Source organism: Hyaena hyaena, unplaced genomic scaffold (assembly GCF_003009895.1).
Source record: "Hyaena hyaena isolate Hyena2069 unplaced genomic scaffold, ASM300989v1 scaffold_191, whole genome shotgun sequence".
In the NCBI taxonomy this organism is placed as follows: Eukaryota; Metazoa; Chordata; class Mammalia; order Carnivora; family Hyaenidae; genus Hyaena; species Hyaena hyaena.
In genome coordinates, this window is record NW_024080824.1 from 2251772 (window position 1) to 2272001 (window position 20230).

The following is a 20230-nucleotide window of genomic DNA, read 5'->3' on the forward strand; positions in this document are numbered from 1 at the left end:
ACGATCCAAGTGATCTTTATCTACAATGACGAATTTACTAGATGTGGATTCAGACTGGAGGCTCTACCTTAGCCAGGGATCCATGCAGAATGCAGGTATGTGATGCCCACTGGAGGTGAAGGCAATGTCCCTTGGCACGGAGAAAAGTGAATCATCAGGGCAAATGTGAAGTAGTGTTGTTTTAGTAATATGGAGAGAGATCTGTGATAAAATTCTCCAAAGATGGTTTATCACAATCACCAGTGTTTCAAGAGGGATGGAAGAAGCCTCTGTCTTTTTCTGGTTCAATTCTGCCAAGGCACATTCTCCTGGGTCCTCCACATCTTCCTGAACACTTGGCCATCAGAAGTCCCAAGGCCCACAGTTGAGACTGTGGTGAATCTTAAACAGGTAGAAGCTGGAGGACACAGCTGCTGTGGTACGGACTTGGACCTCAGTGTGAGTGCTCCTGACCGGGACACATAGGTAAGATGTCCACTGCATAGAAGCATCCCTCCAAGGCTAATGGGCTGGCCTGAACAAGACCCACAACCTTTGGTTGAAAAGGGCAATCCTTTTGTTGCTCTTCTACAAGTGGATCACAACAAAGGTTTTTGGGTGTCACAGCCTGGTGAGTTCAACTTCCTTGAACTGAGTAAGAATTTTTAACTTAGGATATAGTACATCAGCTCACCAGTTTTGAATATTCAGGATCTATTGAGTCCTGAAATCGGTAGGTGGGAAAGTGATCAGCAGCTGTGGGGCTGGTATTACGGATCATCCAGAGGACCTCCCAGTTGTGATGACTGGTGCAGGCCATGACCAGATGCCTGGCTTCTCCAAGTATTTGTGCCAAGTTTCAAACATGGCCTTAATGGCCAAGCATTCCTTCTTTCAGATGCCGTAGTTTCATTTTGCAGGGATGAAGCCTGTGGGGAGAAAAAGAATAAGGTCACATCAAGCTTGATTTCGCACACAATTTGGCATCCCATGGTTCTACCATTACTTACAAGGCACTGGCTCCACTTTAAAGGTCCATTGTAAACAGAGTGGAGCATGTTTACAGCCATTGCAAACCTCCCATGCTGGGCTTCACACATTTTCTGGACTCCAGGTAGCTTTCAGAAAGCAAGGCATACTGACTGCTCTTTCACTAGAACCTGTTTAAGGGAGGGCCTTGGAGTTCAGCCAGGTCTGGATTAGGATACATTGGTAGCTTACACTGGATAGGGCCTTGGGTATCTTCACCAGAATACAAAGTCAAAGAGGAAGAGAAGACTCATACAGAGTCAAAGTTGGTGGGGATATACAGTTCCATTTAATACCTGCAAACTGCTTCTTTAGATCTTGACTTTTTGTTGTTAGTTTCAGACCACACATATGCTTTTGCGGCTAATAAAGAGAGTTCTATAAAGCCTCTTAAAGTTGTAATCACTAATCAGATTTGATATTGCCAAAAATATTTTAACCTACCTATTTAAATATGTGATCTTTCTTTTTAATTGAAGTTAGTTGACACACAGTGTTATATTAGTTTTAGGTGTACAACATAGTGATTAAACACGTTTAAGTATCATGCTATGCTCACAAGGGTAGCTACCATCTGTCACCATACAAGCTATTACAAATACCACTGACTAGAGTCCTTATGCTGTACCTTTTATCCCCATGAATTATTCATTCCATAATGGAGATATTTGAAATCTCTCACTCCTCATCACCCATTTTGCCCATCCTTCCACCTGCATCCCCTCTGGAAACCATCAGTTTGTTCTCTGTACTTATGGGTCTAGTTACGTTTTTTGTTTCTTTGTCCATTTAAAAAAAATTTTTAGACTGCACATATAAGTGAAATCATATAATATTTGTCTTTCTCTGTCTGACTTATTTCATTCAGTATAATACACTCTAGGTCTATAAATGTTGTTACAAATGACAAGATATTTTTTCTATTGCTGAATAATATTCCATTGTGTGCATATGGATATATCCATTCATCTATCATTCATTCAACATTTGCTCTTAAATAAGGAACTTTCATCTTTCTTGAAACCTAAAGGGTAGACCTCATAATTCAGCCTATAATAACAGAATCATAAAAATTTAAAGCAAAAGCAGGAGCTTTGAACCTATGCACAAATCATGATTTTTAACTTTGGACAGCTTCTGAGAGTGTGACCTTTGCCTTCTATGACTTTGTTAGAAGAACTCATGCCAAGATTTTATGTTTATCAAAATCTTTGATAATCTTATAGAATTAAGAGGAAAACTAAATGTTTTTCATTGTGCTAGTGGACTGATAGTGCTTACCAGTTAATTAAATTAAATAACCAGTTATTTCAGTTATGAGCTAAAAATAAAATCATCTCCATAGCTCCATAGGCTTTATACACAACAGAATTCCTAAAGTGAGCCCTGTGAACACTAATTCCAGGAAATGGGTTTTGTCATTAACTGGATTAGGGAAACACTGCTTAATATTTACTGTTCTTGATTTAAATTATACAAGCTTTAAAGCTCTGGGAAGTCTTGTGGTAAATAATCAAATTTAATTATTATAACTCAGCATTTTTTCCAAATTTCAACATGAGTTAAGTTTTTGAGTAATATTTATTAGCATTTTATAGGAATAATGCTCCATAGCATAGATTTTAGGAAATTTTGGACAAGAAAAAATGTGAAAAAAATACTCAATTAAAAAATACATGTTTCTCATGAAAAATAAACTAAGCAATTACTAGTTATTTATTACTAATTTATTACTATAGTTGTCTTAAACTTAAGTTAGGTTGTTTGGACAATAAGAAATGCACTTGTATATAACATGAATTCTGCCTTTAATAGGCTTGTAACTTAGGGAAATGTTCATCACACAGAAAGTGGTGTTCAACACCTGAAAATTCCATATAACCAACCACTAAGTTATATAATGTAGACTTATAGTAGCTCCAGAGAAAAAGCTCAAGTATTGGAACAATGAAGGAAGTTATCTTGGGGAGGTAAGACTAGTTTTATGGGGATGGCTAGAATTTTGATGTTGAAGACGTTTTTATTTATTTATGTATTTATTATTATTTTTTAATATTTCATTTATTTCTGAGAGAGAGCATGAGCAGGGGAGAGTCAGAGAGAGAGGGAGACACAGAATCTGAAACAGGCTCCAGGCTCCGAGCTGGCTGTCAGCACAGAGCCCAACTCGGGGCTTGGAACCCATGAACCCTGAGATCATGACCTGAGCTTATATAGGACGTTTAACCGACTGAGCCACTCAGGTGCCCCGAGGGTGTTTTTAATCAAGGGCAAAAATACACAAACTTTTAGGGTTCTTTGACTCCTAGAAGCAGGTAGTGTGGAAAACAATACTTTGTTATATTGTTTTCTTTTTTAAGTTTATTTATTTTGAGAGAGAGGGAGTGTGTGTGTGTGTGTGTGTGTGTGTGTGTGTGTGTGTGCATGAGTGGGGGAGGGGCAGAAAGAGAGGGAGAAAGAGAATCCCAAGCAGGCTCCACGCTGTCAGCACAGAGCTGGTTGCAGGGCTTGATCTCATGAACCAGGGAATCACAACCTAAGCTGAAATCAAGAGGGGGAAGACTAACCAACTGAGCCTCTCAGCATCCATATGCTTTGTTACATTGTAATCATTTCATTCCCACCTATAGACAGAATGTTACAATATATTTTTCTTTTTTTTGTCCTTACACTTCTTTACATTTCTTCTTACCTGGTATATTATAATGAGTAGTTAAATTATCCAGTGTCTGTGATAGTCTCATTGATGGTAGGGAGAGTATTTTATTTAATGTTATACTCTTGGAAACTAATACCTTTGGCTCCCTCGCATTTGGTCCATAGTAGGCCTTCAATAAATATTTGTTGGCTACGTGAGGGAATCAATGAAAAAAAACTATATGGCAGAAAATTGTCTACAGTGAACTGATTTTTCCATCAGGGAATAATAAGTAGATTGAGCAGGATCAGAATGTGTAGGCTTTTATAGGCAGAAGAATAGGAAAGAGAATATTAGTAAAGATTTTTAACAGCAGTAGACAACACTGCTGAAAGCACTACTTCTGAAAACTCAAACTGGCAGGACAGACATGTTGGAATGAAGGAAAAATGGACTAGGGATCAGTGGAAAGTATCCTTAGAGCAATCTAGTTAATGAGCGGATAAGGGCCTAGAACCAAAGCACTAAGAATGTAAGGGAAAAGGCACAAATGCCAAGCAAATGAATCTCTGGAGTCGGTTGATACAAAAAATCAAGAGGCATTTGTCAAAGATTATTTTGTAAATGTAATATTAGTTAAAATTTATTGAATCCCTGTTAGAGTTTGCTTCAGGCACTTTGGTTTAACTTCTAATTCAATCTTGTTTATTCTCCACAACAATTGTATCAGATAAGAGCTACTATCATCTCTATTGTACTGATAGGGAAATAGATTAGAGAAGTTTAGAAATGTGTTCAAAGTCATAGTGCTAGGAAGCAGCAGCCCCACCTCAGAGCCTACGCTCCTAGCCCCGGCCACCTTTGAAGACTAGAGAGAGAGACACATTAGTAGAAGAAAAGAGACTGGTTTTAGGTATTTGAATTTTGAGGCGATCATAAACTATATCATTGGAAAGATTAACATCGTATCTCCAAGAGCTTGGAGCTTGGCTTAATAAATGATCAGCTTTTCAAATGGTCTGTTAATGTATTGTTTAAAATGCAGCCCAATCAGTCACGTAGAAGAGGGTTTCCCTCAGAGAGGACAGGATACTGTAGGAAACCGAGAAATGCTTTCCGAGGGCACACCCAAGACAGTGCCATGGAAATGTTACCCAAGGCAAGTTGCAGTCTGCCAAGAGCACCATGACCTCCAGGGTCAAGACTGACTGACCTTCAGGCTTGTAAAGCCTGCAGTTAGAGTGAATTATTTGATCTGCAGAATTCAGAGGGCCAAGCAAAACCTGGGATATACTTTTTTTTTTTTTTCCCTCTTTGACCAGTTCACTGGGGTTGTTCAGCCTGGGAGCATCACACACACCCAGCTCCTGGGATTTGGCTGCAATGTGGTGGATGTAGTGTTTCATGTAGTTTTTGTTTTTAATCTTTAAGAAAGTCTTCTGACTGCATTTTCCGTTGTTGCTTAGACACTTTGTGGTGGGTTACATGCTAATCACAAAGTATACAAAAAAAAAAAAAAATGCAACCACATCAACTCATATGGTGAATTTGTGTGATATATTTGAAAGGGGCTGATTTTGAAGGCAGAAAAAACTGAGACCAGGGCTATCAACATTCAAAATTGTGACTTAGGTTTTATTTTTTTCTTTATCATGTTCCTTTGTTTCTCTCTCTCGCTGTCTCCCAGAATGGACTACCTAGATAATTCATTGTAGAAATGAAATTGAAATCACATAATTTTATTTTGTTATTACTGATGTAACAGAGTAGAGCATGATTGCCTCAACTTTTAATGTTTAGAATTTAAATTAGTTTATTTGCTTAAGAAAATGAAAGAAAGCTGGAACTGAGAAAGAGCCTCTAAATGAGTTTGAAAGGTCACTTTAGTTAAGGCCTTATGCTTTCACTGTGCATAAATGGGGCAGACAGGGCTTTTACCTTTTCCTTCCAGACTGCTGACTGACTGAAATCCTTTGTTCAAGCAATGCCATCCCAGAGGCGCTTGGCACAGTCCGTTAAGAAAACCTGACACACGTACCTAAACATGCTTGTGATCTTTTGCAAATATCTTTATTTTTTTTAAATTCAGTTTTTGTATCAAATACAAATTAACAAATGCTACATGTGAGAATTATATTACATTGATGATATATCAGTAGTCTAGGACATAGAAGTAATGTAAACACATTAGTAAAGTGGAAGTTAGAAAGTCTCAGGTAAGCAACAAAATGAAATAAATATCATAATATTGGTAGATCCACACTACAATTCATTTGATCTGTGTTAGGAAATCAACACCAGCACGTTAGATTATAGCTTCCTATGCACTGGAAACAATCTTGACCCTACTATTTATAATGGTCATTCTTTTTTTTTTTTTTTTGAGGATTTTTTTTTTATTTATCTTTTTTAACAAATAGTTTATTGTATAATGGTCATTCTTGATAATAAAGACTTGTGTTGAAGTTTTAAATATGCCTCCTTTTTAAATGATTTATAAAATTTTTATTATTTTTGAGAGAAAGAGAGAAAGACAGAGAAACAGAGAGTAGAGAGTGGGAGTGGGAGAGGGGAAAAGAAGGAGGCACAGAAACTTAAGCAGCCTCCAGGCTCTGAGCTGTCAGCACAGAGCCGGATGTGGGGCTTGAACTCACGGACTGCAAGTTCATGACCTGAGCTGAAGTTGGACTTAACCGACTGAACCACCCAGGTGCCCCAGAAGTTTTAAATGTGCCTCTTATGTAATGTTCTTAATCATTTCTAACAAGAATAGCCTTTTTGATCGCATTTTTTTCTTTCTCTTTTTTTCAAGTTTATCTTTTTCCATTCACTGTTAATTTACTTACCTCCAAACCACCAAAATTTAAAGGCCATTTTCCATTACATGATTACAGTGAAAGCAGACCTGACATTACACTTTCTAGCTCTAGATAATTTGTGCAGAAGTTCAAGAACACAATCCCACTGGGATAGTAAAATTTGTTTTAGGGGATTTATTCCTTGGAATATGCTTTTAACAACACAGAGTCAGAATTTGGGGGCATTAGTTTCAAAGATGAAATTAGCATAGGCTAAGAAAATATTTCCTTATTTTTCAGTTTTTTGGACCATTTATATTTTAATGTTTTTTTAATTTATCATACAGAATGTATCAGTTGCAGAGACTGACCATGAGCTCTGACCCTGAAAACTAAACGTGTAAAAAATATTGCAAATAGAAATGGAAATTCACACATGCTTTAAATAATGAGCACAGAAAATACAATATAAATACTGCAGCAAAGATGCTAAAGCAATGCACAGTTAGAAGATTTTGATACAAACACTATTGATTCATTAATCGAAAAACCAGGCTAAATGTATTAACTTAGGACTTTGGTAATTTGTGCTTTTAAACACTGTCTTTTCAATTCTTGTGAGGTAACAGTGATACCTCATGAAATCTGTTCCTTTTTATGTACAACACACACATACACACACACACACACACACACACACACACACACACACACACTCATTCTCACATAGAGTCAAAGTCAATGGCAGTGGGTGGTTTATGTCAGGGTTGGTTTTGACGCCCCTCTCCCAGAATAAGATAAATGTAAGTGATGAAGAGCTCCTGGGGTTGGTTGAACTCATTTTGTATTCAACACTCTGCCTGGCCCCTTTCTCATCTCTTTCTCCCTCTCTTTGTATGTTCAAGCCTACTTGAGTTTCTTTTTTCTTTTGTAGAACTTGGTTCTTTTGATGTGTTTCAGGGCACGCCCTGTGGCAAAGAGAACTTCCCAGGAATCGGAAACATAAGCACACAGGTCTGAAGCAGCTACTGTGTGAGAGCCAGAAATATTCAGGCCAGGAGCCGGATTTTCTCTCTCCAAAACAGGATCAGAACAGATAAGAGGAGGAGCAAACATGCCATAGATTCTACATATATTGTTTTAACAGGATGTGTGCTGTAAAATTTCATAATGAGGTAGGCATTTGGTGAGATTTTTAACCTGGATGGAGCTTGTGATAGTAATTTCACCAGAGATGAGTTTATATGCATTTATATATTTGTTAGTTTAACCAAATTCCTTCTATAACTTACAGATTCGTTTGTTTCCATTTCACTGCTGTTATGGCCTCAGCATAGCTGACATTTTCAGTGGTACCTGGTCCTATCCATCAGAAAAGGAGCTGAGAAAGTGCAGTGCTTTAACTTTCTATTCACTTATTTATGAGGTTCAAAGAAATGCTGCTGTAAGTATTGTCAGACTACTGTTAGAAGGCATGATCTACAGTATTAATAGAAGGTCTAGATAGAAGGAGGAGTTAATTTTTTATATCCCATATCAGTATTACTATTTTCATAAATTAAAAATATTTAATAAAGGGGTGTTATGTCTTATTTAAAATATCTCTGTTTACTCACATATTATACTTTATGTGGCAAATCTTTCAGGACTATGTCACTGAATTAGAACTTGGAACTGAAAATAAAAAAAAAAACACAGAAGATAAGGAAAAACAGTGCAGTTTATGTTTACATATATACAAACGTATCACTTTAAGATGATTGGATAATATTAAATTCAGTTTTTACCCAAGTCTCTAAAAGAAACCTTTTGTTTCTAAAACCTAACAGTTGGAAGAGCATAGTAACTAAAATGTAGTACTGATCTGGTTTGATTGATTTAAGAGAACTAATCTGTATTAATTAGGTGTATAGTTTACTTTTGCATTAATGAGTTCTCACTCATGTATGTGTATCATATATATATCATATGTATATATATGTATCATATACATGATACATATGATATATATATGATACACACACACACATATATATATATATATATTGCTAGGCCTACTGAAAAATAATACGCAACTAGCTGAATAATCCAGGGAAAAATGGAAATTTGATGAGCAAATGGTAGATCATTTTCTATTAAGTTCAATTCAGTTTAGTAAACATATCGAGCACTATTTATGTATTTGTGCTAATAACATTACCTATTAACTCCTAGGAAAATAATTAGTGGTGTCATTGAATCCATTCAACATTTTCTAACATATTTAATGCTCAGATAGCAAGTTCACCAGCTAATTGCCCCAGTTCTTTTTAACTTTGGCCTCTATATCCACAGCTTAAAAGAAAGAGAGAAAATAATTTCTGATATAATTCAATTATTCAAATATTAACCAAATACATATTTTTAACAATAATATGAAAGGATAGTTTTAACAAATTGGGAATAACCATAAAATAACTTTCATAACTACAATGTCTCTTGAACTTCTACTGCATATATCAGAGTTTCTATTTATGAATATTTGTGTAAATATCTAGATGTCAGATATGAAAAATTTCTTTGATAATAGAAAGGCTGGGGAGTTAGAGCACTCATTTAAATGGTATCTAGAAAGCTTAATGGGTCTGTTTTATTTAAGCAAAAGCCATATCCCTAATACAACTACAATACAAAGTAGCACTTTTATCTTTCTGATGCGATGTAAACTGATCCTCTTTCTGTCTTGAATGTTACATAGCATTTCTAGATACTGAATGCTTCCAAAATATCTGATCCTGAATTTAATAAGCTATGCAGGTGCATATCTGAGATTGCAAACACTTTCCAGTTCTAGGCCGTGGCTGCTTGCAAAGGGTCCTATCATGTTCTCATCCTGTTTATATACATCAGTGAAAGCCACAGTTCTGAAGGAACGATGCACACAGGACTTTTCGGTTTACATAATCGCAGCTGTCACCCTGCATTGCACCGGTTGTCACCTCATATGCTCTAATGGTGCTAGAAATCTGGTCTTGCTATGGTTGTAGTTGTTTTCCCCATCTTCCTTCTTCTCTGCAGAGGTGTTACCTCTGACCCACAAAATGATATCACAATGTGGCATGCCAAGTGTCAGACTAACATACACTCTTCGTATTAACCCACACCCAAGGAATACACGTGCCTTTATTTTTTAAATGTGCAAAATTTAAGAGAAATTTAGCCTTGTAAAATACATGGATGAGTTCTAGACCTAGTAATGCTTCCATGTAGTTGACTAATGACTAAAATAAAATTTCCTGAGTGTCTCACTGAAAAGTTTTACAGCCGTGTTTAGAGAAAGCTCTTGGGAAAACAGACACCTCTGAATTTTTTCAAATATTTTTCTTTTTAAACAAAAGCAAAATATAGCAATTTGATTAGAAATTATCTGACTGAAAGCAATCAAATTTTAAATTAAATGTTTTATTACATAATGAAGGAAGGGGTGTTTACTTGAAATCTGAAATCCACCCAAGTAGCACTGTAACTTTTTTGATTAGGTTTACCCGCTAGTCACACTATCTCTATTTCACTACAGGAATTGTGAAATGATTCAATTATTCAAAAATTTAGTTACTAGTTAGCTTCCAATATTTTTATTTCTTTAAAAAATAGATAGTTGCTTGGCTCAATTTACTATTTTTTGTTCATTTCTTTCTAGCTCTTCATCTCTTCTCTATATGTCTATGTGGATATGATCTAAATATTTTTCTAAAAGAACAATGGGCTGGTATTTTGTACAGATTCCCCTTAAGTTCACTATCAATTTATAGGGACTATAAGGATCATCTGTTCCAAGTTTTTCATTTTACAAAGGAAGCTGACTTGGAGAGTTTACATGACTTTTATCACTCAGATCTAGTAACATAGTAGGTCCTCAATAAAGATGTGGTGACTGAAAAAAAACAATGTAGAGTTACATAAATATAATACCATATTACTTACAATATTGTATTGCAATGACTTGTGTATAATAATAAGCTTTCATAAACATTCATGGCCACAACATCACCACAAGGCAAAAATCATTACTAGAATCTATTAATTATAGGAATTATTTATTTACTTATTAATTAAAAAAAATTTTTAAATGTTTTATTGCTGAGAGAGACAAAGAGACAGCATGAGCAAAAAAGGGCCAGAGAGAGAGGGAGATACAGAATCTGAAACAGGCTCCAGGCTCTGAGCTAGCTTTCAGCACAGAGCCTGAAGTGGGGCTCGAACCCAGGAACCTGAGATCGTGACCTGAGCCGAAGTCAGACACTTAACTGACTGAGACACCCAGGCACCCCTAATTATAGGAACTATTTAAAGGGCAATATAATTGAGATTCAAGATCATTAAATGGTTTTCCCAAAATCAGGCAGCTAAGCAGTGGAAGAGCTTAGATTTGAACTCACGTTTTCTGATTCCTGAGCCTTGGTGAGTAACCACTAATACATACTGCCTATAGCTCTCTCTCTTCCCTTTCTCCATTCTTAGATAAAGGAAGGAATTGGTGTTATTTATCTTTGTAAGCCTAAGTACTTGGATGATAAAGAGTCCTCAATAAATGACTGAAAACGAATAAACCTAACTGGTCCAACTTTCTTCTGCACCAACACTCCATTCAGAGGGTAGGAAGTGGCATTTGGGAAGGTAGAGGAAGACTGTTATCTCAGAGGTACAGAAATGCTTCAAACCATTTAAACTAGCAAAAATTATTCTGTGTTGTCAGTAACATATGTACGAACAATTCTGCTACCTGAGCAATTTGGTTTAACGAGGACAGAATTTGTTAGCCGTTCCCTGATGCCCGTGGTACATAAGTGTACCAATTCAGCAGTAGGTGCACAATGCATCGTCTATGAGCTCACAGATGATTTAAACTTGACTTGGGGAATTCAGTCACGGTCATTGGTGAGGCTCTCCTCCACCTCCCCCACACGTGTGTGCCCTCAAATCGAGTTTGGGTCATGGTTCTGGGTCTTCAAACACAAGCCACCGTGTCTAGAGGTTCCTCTAGTCATGGGGTCCACAGAGGTTTTCTAAAGAGATGCTCATGTTTCAGGATGAGGGAAGAGTCCCTTCCAAGTTCTAAGGCTTTGATGCTTTTCCTCAGATTTTGGAAGTAAGACTATTTGGAGAGGCTTGTGTCCTGCGGTACAAGCCTCCTCACAGGGTCTCCTTTCACTGACAGCTCCCTCTCCCCCAAAACGCTTCCAGAGTAACTCTCTGGCATTTCTACCTCTCCAGATATTCTAACATCATCTCTGAGAACTTTAAGTCTGTACCAAAGGCAGGAAAAACACATGCCAGCTCTGCTTTCCACTTTGCAAAACGCCCCAGGCAAAGAAACACAATGAGCCTGGCTCTGTGCTTGGAGTAGAAGGAGGGACAACTGTAGAAAGCAGAACATAAATCGGTGTTTCAAAAATATCCTGCCACAGATGCTTTTGGAATTAATGTATGAGTGGTTTTGACGCAGTCACCATGATGGAATTATAATTGCTAGTTTGTGGGGGACTTCCTTTTTGTCTTTCCAAGGGCACCCTGCCTCGGTATCTCCCATCAATAGCTGTTGAGGCGTTTCTCTGCAGGGCCTCCGGGAAAGGAGCTCCAACACATCACAAATTCTCTGTCCTGGAGGAGCTAAATTAGAGCTTCTAGAGAAAGAAGTTTTATTTTAAAATATGCATTAGAAGTTGGAATATCCTTGTTATAAAAATCTCAGAAAGTGTGCACTTTGACATGTAAGTGGAAATATAACAATATTATAATAAAACACTGAATTTGAATAGCAGCACAATATCCTTTTGGAAGTACATTCCCACGAAGGCCCATTCTTTTACTTTGCAAGTCTCAGGTCAAATATTACTGCCCAAGGGAGGCCTTTCTGATCACTCTAGCTCCTACTTTATTTCCTTCACAATCATTTCACTATCTGTAATTAGCTTTTCGTGCAAAGCAAAGTTCTAAGATGGTCCTCAAAGTTCCCGCATGCTGCTATGTGAGTTCTGTCGAATCTCCTCCCCTTGAGTGTGGGCAGGACCTGGAAATATGATGGAGTATCACTCCTGCGATCAGGTTACTAATCAGTTCACTTCGAGTTAGTCAAAAGTCAGATCATCTGGCTGAGCCTGACCTAATCTGGAAACCCTAAAAGGAACTGGGCTCTGTTAGGGTCATGAGTCATCTTGAAGCCCAAGATGGCCCCTGGAAGTGGCCAAGTGGAAAGGAGCTGTGAGCAGCGTTTGAGAGCTGTGAGTGGCCCCTGACCAGTCAGATGTCAATAGAAAAGAGGCTTCTGACCTACAGCTGCAAGGAATGGAGTTCTTTCAACACCAAGTGAACTTGGAAGAGAGCCCCGTGGCTCCAGGAAGGGGTGCAGCTCAGCCAACAGCTTTAGTCCGGGCTTGTGGGACCCTGACCGGAGAACCACCTTGGGACCTTCCACACACTCCCTCAACTCTTCTTCCCCCAAATCAGCTCATAAAGTCAAAGCAATCCTCACACAGTTTTCACGTGAACTACTTGTGATTAATATACTTGCTTTTAAGACCCAACTGACTGCAATATACACAAATTCCTGTGTAGAGTGTATTATTTTTACATTTCAGTGTTAATGGTATTTGTAGAAATCAAGAAGAAGCCTGTACTTACCCATCTGGTTATAAGAATGATAATAAAAATAAAAATATTATGTTAAAGGGATACAATTTTAATTAAAAAATTATATCAAGCACCAAAGGTAAATTTCAAATGTTATATTATTATGGATTTATTGGGACTTATTTAAGTAAGTGTCAAGTTTAAGTTTAAATTGTAGGAAGATGTCCTTTAGCAAAATGTATGCTATCAGCTTTTAGTTTATATTTTTGTCTTCTGTCATTTTACACATAATTGAAACCTGTCGTTAAGGTAAAAATTAAGTGAACTGTATATGGCATCCTATTGATAAGTATTGTATACTTTATATACACACACATAATCTTTTCCTTCATGATGCTTCTGTAAATTTTTTAGCCTTATGGCTTTCCCTAAAGTGTTTTTCTTAAAACATTTCTCTTGGGTTTTGAATTTTTCCATGGTTTACAGAATACTACCATACACTAAGGTAATAGCATATATGAGAAGAAAAAAGTTATTTTTGTGATAGTATCCAAAATAAACAGGATTAAATATATCATAACGATTTGTAATTCTGTTCATTATTTTCTTAAATATTCCTATCTCTATGCTAAAAATATCATATATGAAAAGAGTCACTGATATTTTCAAGCCAAAATGAAATCTGATGTGCTGGGCTATTAGAATTTGTTTTCTAAAGTAAATAAGACAGCAATCGTAATTAAGAATTGTATAGGAGTGCTTAAAGATGGTCACTTGGGGCCTGTGAGAATTATTAGTTCCTCTCATCTTGCTCTACAGAGTCTTCCATTCTTGAAGAATATCCTAGTAGAACAACAGATGCCAGGAACTGGAGGAAGGGAGGGGGCTGGGGAGAAACAGAAAAGAAGCTGGCCAGGCACAACTTAAAGCCCGAGGGCATGTGGCCATGTTACTTAATTTGAGCTGCATTATGCAAAACAAAACAAAAATTATCTGCAAGTTGGCAAAGCCTGCTGAAAGTGCAACATGAGGAAGACACCAAGTTAGCACGCAGCAGATTTAAGACATGCTCGCTGCGGTGCTTTGAAGAAAGCAAGCCGCACGACCCCCATCCTCAAGCATAAATAAACTCCAAACAGACTCATTTGCCATGAAGGATGAAACGTGGAGCAGCCGTGGCGCCTGGGTCTCTGCCTCTCCACGGCTCCTTTCCCCAAGTCGTTCTGGTGGGTTTTGTGTTCCAAAGTTGTCCCTATGCAAACAACAGGTTGAATATTGTAGGTGTGGGTTATTAAAGTGTCCCTGGGACAATGGCGGTCTGTGTCCCATTTGTAACGCTTGGATTATTCTTTGGAAAGTGCGCACAAAATGTGACACGATGTTGGCTTCCAACATTATTCAGTCTGCATAGCAGCAAATCCTGCCCTGTCTCCCTGGAAATAAAACTCCACAGACGTATCACTGCCATCTAAAAAGGAACCTCTCAGTTATGCTCAGAATTAGAGACACCCTGATAGAATTTCTGTTAGGAGTTTGAGTTTATATTTTGGAGAAGCATTTTTGATGGGAACAAATTACGTTCTATTGTCTTATTCAGTCTCCCCAAAGAAAATCTGCAATCAGGTGAATCATACACATACACACACATATATATGCTATAGATGGGAAGAATCTAGCTTTCTAAAGAAAGCCTTTATCTTTCGGAGAGAATTCCACATTACTGTAGATAACTCACAACTGGTCCTGGACAAACAGGAAGGATGCTTGACATTATCCCTCTTCTCACCTCATTTTTTCCCTTTTGACTTTTGCCAGGGGGTAAAAACTGTCTGAAAGAGGCACGCTGAGAAGACAGGACATCCTTGGAGCTTCTGAAGCTTTGAGACTCAGCCTCATCTCATGGTTTATCAGAAAATTCTCAACGTAGGTGTCTTGTGCACAAAAGGACTAAGTGGCATTGCGGAATTCAGGCAGATGTTTTCTCAAATCATTTGGTTTTAAGTGCATCTTGATATTATATTATTTATACTAGGTTATTTTAGAAGACAGTTAGAACTAGGACTATAGAAATAGACAAAGCACGTTCAATTGTAGACAACCATCAATGATGGTTGGAATTCCCACAGAACCAAGTTGGAAACCAACTGCCCACATAGGAAGAATTGGAGGTTGCCTAAGAAAATGGAATTGGTGGGGGAAATTCAGGGCTTTGTTGCAGAACAAGAGCTTTTAAAGTATGTTATAAGTCAATGTTCTTATCTCCATGATTAGAATCCAGTTATTTCCAATGTGGATTTTTTTCCTTGTCTTGTCTCTTCCCTTTTCCTTCCCTTTCCTTTTTGTTTCATAGGGAAGTAAGGCATCATCAACGCAGGTTAGGAATGGCTTCCCTCAAATTCTATGGTATAGATACTTTCTCCTGGTGGTTTTGTATGGGTCCATTAAACCACCAAAGTGGTTAGCCTAGAACAGTCGCCCAGTTTCCTCATTTATTGCCTTGAAGCAAGTAAATTTCATAAATTTTAAGCTATAGAGTAAATATGTGTTAAAAGACTGCTTTAATCTGTTTGGCATACTGGATATCAACCTGAGGCTTAGTTTGGAAAAGAACATTGTTTCCATTGGAAACATAGGTTAAAAGAGTCGTTACAGAGGACTGCAGCTAAATGGCATGTACCCTGCTACCCAAGTTACCTAGAAGAGGTGAGAAGATCTGCGAGATCTGAAGTTCCATGCTTTAAAGGGCCTGCGTGGAGCAGATGCTGTAGCAGGTGAGCAGAAAACGGGTGGTCCCTCCAGCTGGGGCACCCTGATGACCACGAACCCTTCTCTCCGCCCTGGCTCATTCATGTAGATAAAGTGGGTGATGCTGAGACTGTGCCTTGGTCACAAGAGCCTTTGTTACACAGACTTTAAAATTGCCTGTTGCCTTTTCCAGACGTGTCTTTCTTCTTGAGCCTTATTTTTCACCCGTGATATGTCCACTTGGACCTGGCCTTCTGACAGATGCGACGATTTATGTTGTTCTGATGTTCACTTTATTCAGAATCAACGTAGGGTAGGAAGGGAATGGTAGGATCACCTGGTATGAGTTTTGTTCAGGGTGGCCAAGGGTAAAAGAAGAATATTGATGGCAATGTGGATGGGGGAGAAAATGACCCAATTCATAATTTTGCATTAGCTAACTCAATTTTCAGTTTTCATCTTCGGGGTTTAATAAGATGAAACCCAGACTTCCAAGAAGAAGGTGGCTTAATGAGGTACACAGAGGAGGAGAGAGAGTCAGGATAATTAGAGGCATCACCCGATTACCTCCTAACAACACTTTCAGGAGAAACAAGCCTTCCCACCAACTGGTGAGAGAGTTTGAGAAGAGGACAGTAAACCTGAATTTACTTGTGCTGAGAAAGCCTTTACAATTGTTTTTCCCCCTCAAGATTTGGGCAGTGGGTTGGGGTTGGGAAGTGTCATAGGACTTTATATATAAATTAGGAATATACGAAAATAGCATGGACAAACCATAATCATTTATTATTTTTATTTCCATGAACTAAGAAAAAACAATGACACAAAATGCCACAACCTTTCAATGTTTTAGAAGGTATACTAAGTCATTTGTATGTGTAGGTTTTAGGTACGTCCTTGTAAAGACAGTAAACATGAAAATAACCGAAAGGATTTAAACGATGGGCTTACATACCCCTAAAGAGAAGTGTAAAGTACTTTTAAAGTAATACCTTTTTCAAAAGAGGTCTTGAATCTTTTCACAAAACGCTATTGCTTATAGAAACCTGAGAGGTCAGAGCTAAAATTTCAACGAATGGTACCACAGCGCCACCATCTGGCTTTGTAAATGACAGCAAGGGGTTACAATGTAATAGAGGAGAACAAAAGTTAATGTTTTCTCTTCCCTAGAGAGCGATTGGAGAAAAGAAAATAAGGGTGTCTCTGAGCCCTTGTACTTCTCTCAGCCCTGTAGCCTTGCATTTGTCACTGTGTCAGCTAACATCAAATGTTTACGGTGTCAGAAACTGCCCCGATCTCTTTTCCTGTTGCTATTTTAATTTGAAGAATAAACACATTTTTAGTGGAGAAGACCTTAAAAAATGAAATCTCTTTAATGTTAACAGCCTTTGTTTTCATTTTTCTTGGACAGAAGAGAAAGACTTTTTTTAAAACATTAAAATACTGTATTTTTAGTGTTAGTTTGTAGAGCTCCTGTAAACAGGCTTACCTCACTCACTATTTTCACCTTGGCTTTGGATATGATTGTTTTGTAATGCTGTTGAAGCTGCTTTGCATTTTTTATGTTATTTACTTATTCCTGCTTTGCGTTAGTTTTTTCAAGTTAATTTATTTGTTTTGAGAGAGAGAGAGAGAGAGAACAGGGGAGGGGTAGAGAGCAAAAGAGCAAGACAATCTGAAGCAGGCTCTATCTACACTGTCAGCGCAGAGTACAACGCAGGTTCTGTGCTGCCGCCCTTGATCTCAGGAGCCATAAGATCATGACCTGAGCCCAAATCAAGAGTCGGAGGCTTAACTGACTCAGCCACCCAGGCGCCCACTTCTTTGCATTCTTCAAGCTCAGAGATATTTAAGATGAAGCATATTTTAATACATAATCAGAAGTACAATTTTGACCCTGAAGGTGTGGTCAAATAATTTTATTGCATAGTTTACAGTCTACTTTCTCTGGAATAAAATGTATGCTTCTAAAATTTGAATGCTTTAATATTTTCTTACTTTATACTGCAAAGTTCACAGGATTGTACACAATTGCTAAGCAATAGAGTGGCAAATGCATGTATTTTCACTTGTACATCTCTTTCAATAAAGACCTTACAAAATTGGCTTGAAAGAATAAATGTTAGTTTTTGCCATACTTTGCACTCTTGTAGCATCTATGTTTGATGAATTCCTGCATTATATTAAACAGAAGTGTGCAGAGTAATAACATTATAACACTGTTTTGAGCCTACTATGAACAAAGAAGTGTTCTATGTGCTTTGCACAAAATCTTTCAAGGAAACTAAGGCGTGTCCTGTTGTTATTTCTCTTTCATAGATGAGGAGAATGAAACAGAGACATCAAGTAACTTGTCTAGAGTGGCACAGCTGACAAATGATGACAGCTGTACTTTAGTCTCTATACTGATAACTACTTTCTCAGGATACAGTATTCTAAAAATATTTTAAATGTCATGCTCTCTCACATTACTGTATCTTCTCTTTGTACAAAACCTAGTGTAGAAATATTACTTTTATATCATTTTATGAAAAGTATTTCAACCATGTAAATGGTGAAACATTTTTTGAAGGCTAACCTAAAATGCAACCATTATGTATATAGCCTCCCTGCCCCAAGAAATCATATACCGTGTGTTCAAAATAAGTGACTTATAAATGAACTTCTAGAAATAAACTTTTTGTAAATTGAGGACTCTTTTTTACCATCTTTTCTATCTATTTTAGATTCTAAATAATCACTTCAGAGAATTATATTGAATTATTCATGTTCATTCTATTGTAGTGTGTTCTAAAAAGTAATTAAGGGAATCTGCTGTTTATATTTTGGCTAGATACAGAGAAACCCCACAGTTTTTTAATATTTGTTCAAATGTTCAGAATTTTCTAAAACTCCTTGGAGGTTCAGATACTTCTGAAACTTATACTCTATCAACTGTAGAGAGTCTGTGGATATTTAAGTCATATAACAGCCTCCCAAGCTGCTCTTTTTAAAATTAAAAAAATTGTCTATTTATTTTTGAGAGAGAGAGAGAGAGAGAACAAGCAGGGAGAGGGGCAGAGAGAGAAGGAGACACAGAATATGATGCGGGCTCCAGGCTCTGAGCTGTCAGCACAGAACCCAACACAGGGCTTGAACCCACAAACTGGAGATCATGACCTGAGCTGAAGTTGGATGCTTAACCAGCTGAGCCACCCAGGCCCTCTTCAAAACTACTCTTAAACTGATCTTATTGGAATTTCTTTTCTTTCTTTTTTTTTAGCATTTAAATTTATTATTGAGAGACAGAGAGACAGAGCATGAGCATGGGAGGGGCAAAGAGAGAGGGAGACACAGAATCTGAAGGACGCTCTAGGCCCTGAGCTGTCAGCACAGAGTCCAATGTGGGGCTTGTACTCACAAACCACAAGATCATGACCTGAGCCGAAGTCGGAGGCTTAACCCACTGAGCCACCCAGGCGCCCCTCTTTTTTCAAATATAGTACAACGTGTCCCATATTCAAATGGAGATAGAAAAATATGGGACCATGCAGCATATTTTACTATGATTTCAGTCAGTATTTTAGGCAGAAGAAATTTGACACCAAAAATATCATAAAATGTACTTTTTTGGTGCTGAATTGGAAAATCGATTTTGACCAAGATCCTGTTGAGGTCACTGGCTAAGTTCTTTTCAGTATAATGGATATGGGGTGGCATTAGCTGAATATCAGCCTAACTTGTCTATGAAGTGAAGCTGTAACTGGATCATTAGCAATTTCTTTATTTAAAGAATTTAAAGAATTAGTTGGTGTGGAGCTTGGACATTATCTGCAATATTTCTGGCATTTTTACATATAGCTATGGCATTAATATTTTCCTTATTTCCCATCAAATTTCAGAATAGCCAAGTTAGATAAAATTCAAAAGCTTAAGAATAGCAATTAAAAATCATTTCTATGGTTAATTACTGAAAATTTGAATTAACAAACATTAGGTCATTTATCTCGTATTTGTATTTGTTGATTTGGACTTTTGCAAGCATACTAATTATCCATGTTTAAGCTATTGCTTCGGGGTAGTATAAATATTAAGAATAGAAAGACTGTGAGGAGAAAAAAAGTAATTTCTCTGCTCCCTGAGGATGCAGTTACAGAATAATAAAAAAAAGATGATGTGTTCTTCCATCCTGTGGCCAAGGAACAGTTCAATTCAGACTTGAGGGGTAAGCCTATTCTACCTAGAGCTACCACATGAGGGCGTAGGCAGTGATCACTTTTCAACAGAACCATGAGAAAACAAGTTTTAGATTTCCTTTGTGTATATGCTGCGTTTTATATAAATACAGTGATATTGATATAAATAATGAAGTAAATATTTTCCTAAAAGAATATTTTCTGATAGAATTAAGTTGTGTTATTTTTATTATATCTAATTGGAAGCCACTAGTTTA

General features: G+C 37.4%; 1 long non-coding RNA gene across 1 annotated transcript; it reads right to left on the reverse strand.

Annotated features, from left to right (window-relative positions):
• Positions 1 to 207: 207 nt before the first annotated feature.
• On the reverse strand, positions 208 to 15876 carry LOC120237854. Its single transcript, XR_005530063.1, has 3 exons — positions 15748 to 15876; positions 8061 to 8118; positions 208 to 908 (listed from the first exon to the last, which is right to left on the reverse strand). It is a non-coding gene; the product is annotated as an uncharacterized LOC120237854 (long non-coding RNA).
• Positions 15877 to 20230: the final 4354 nt, after the last annotated feature.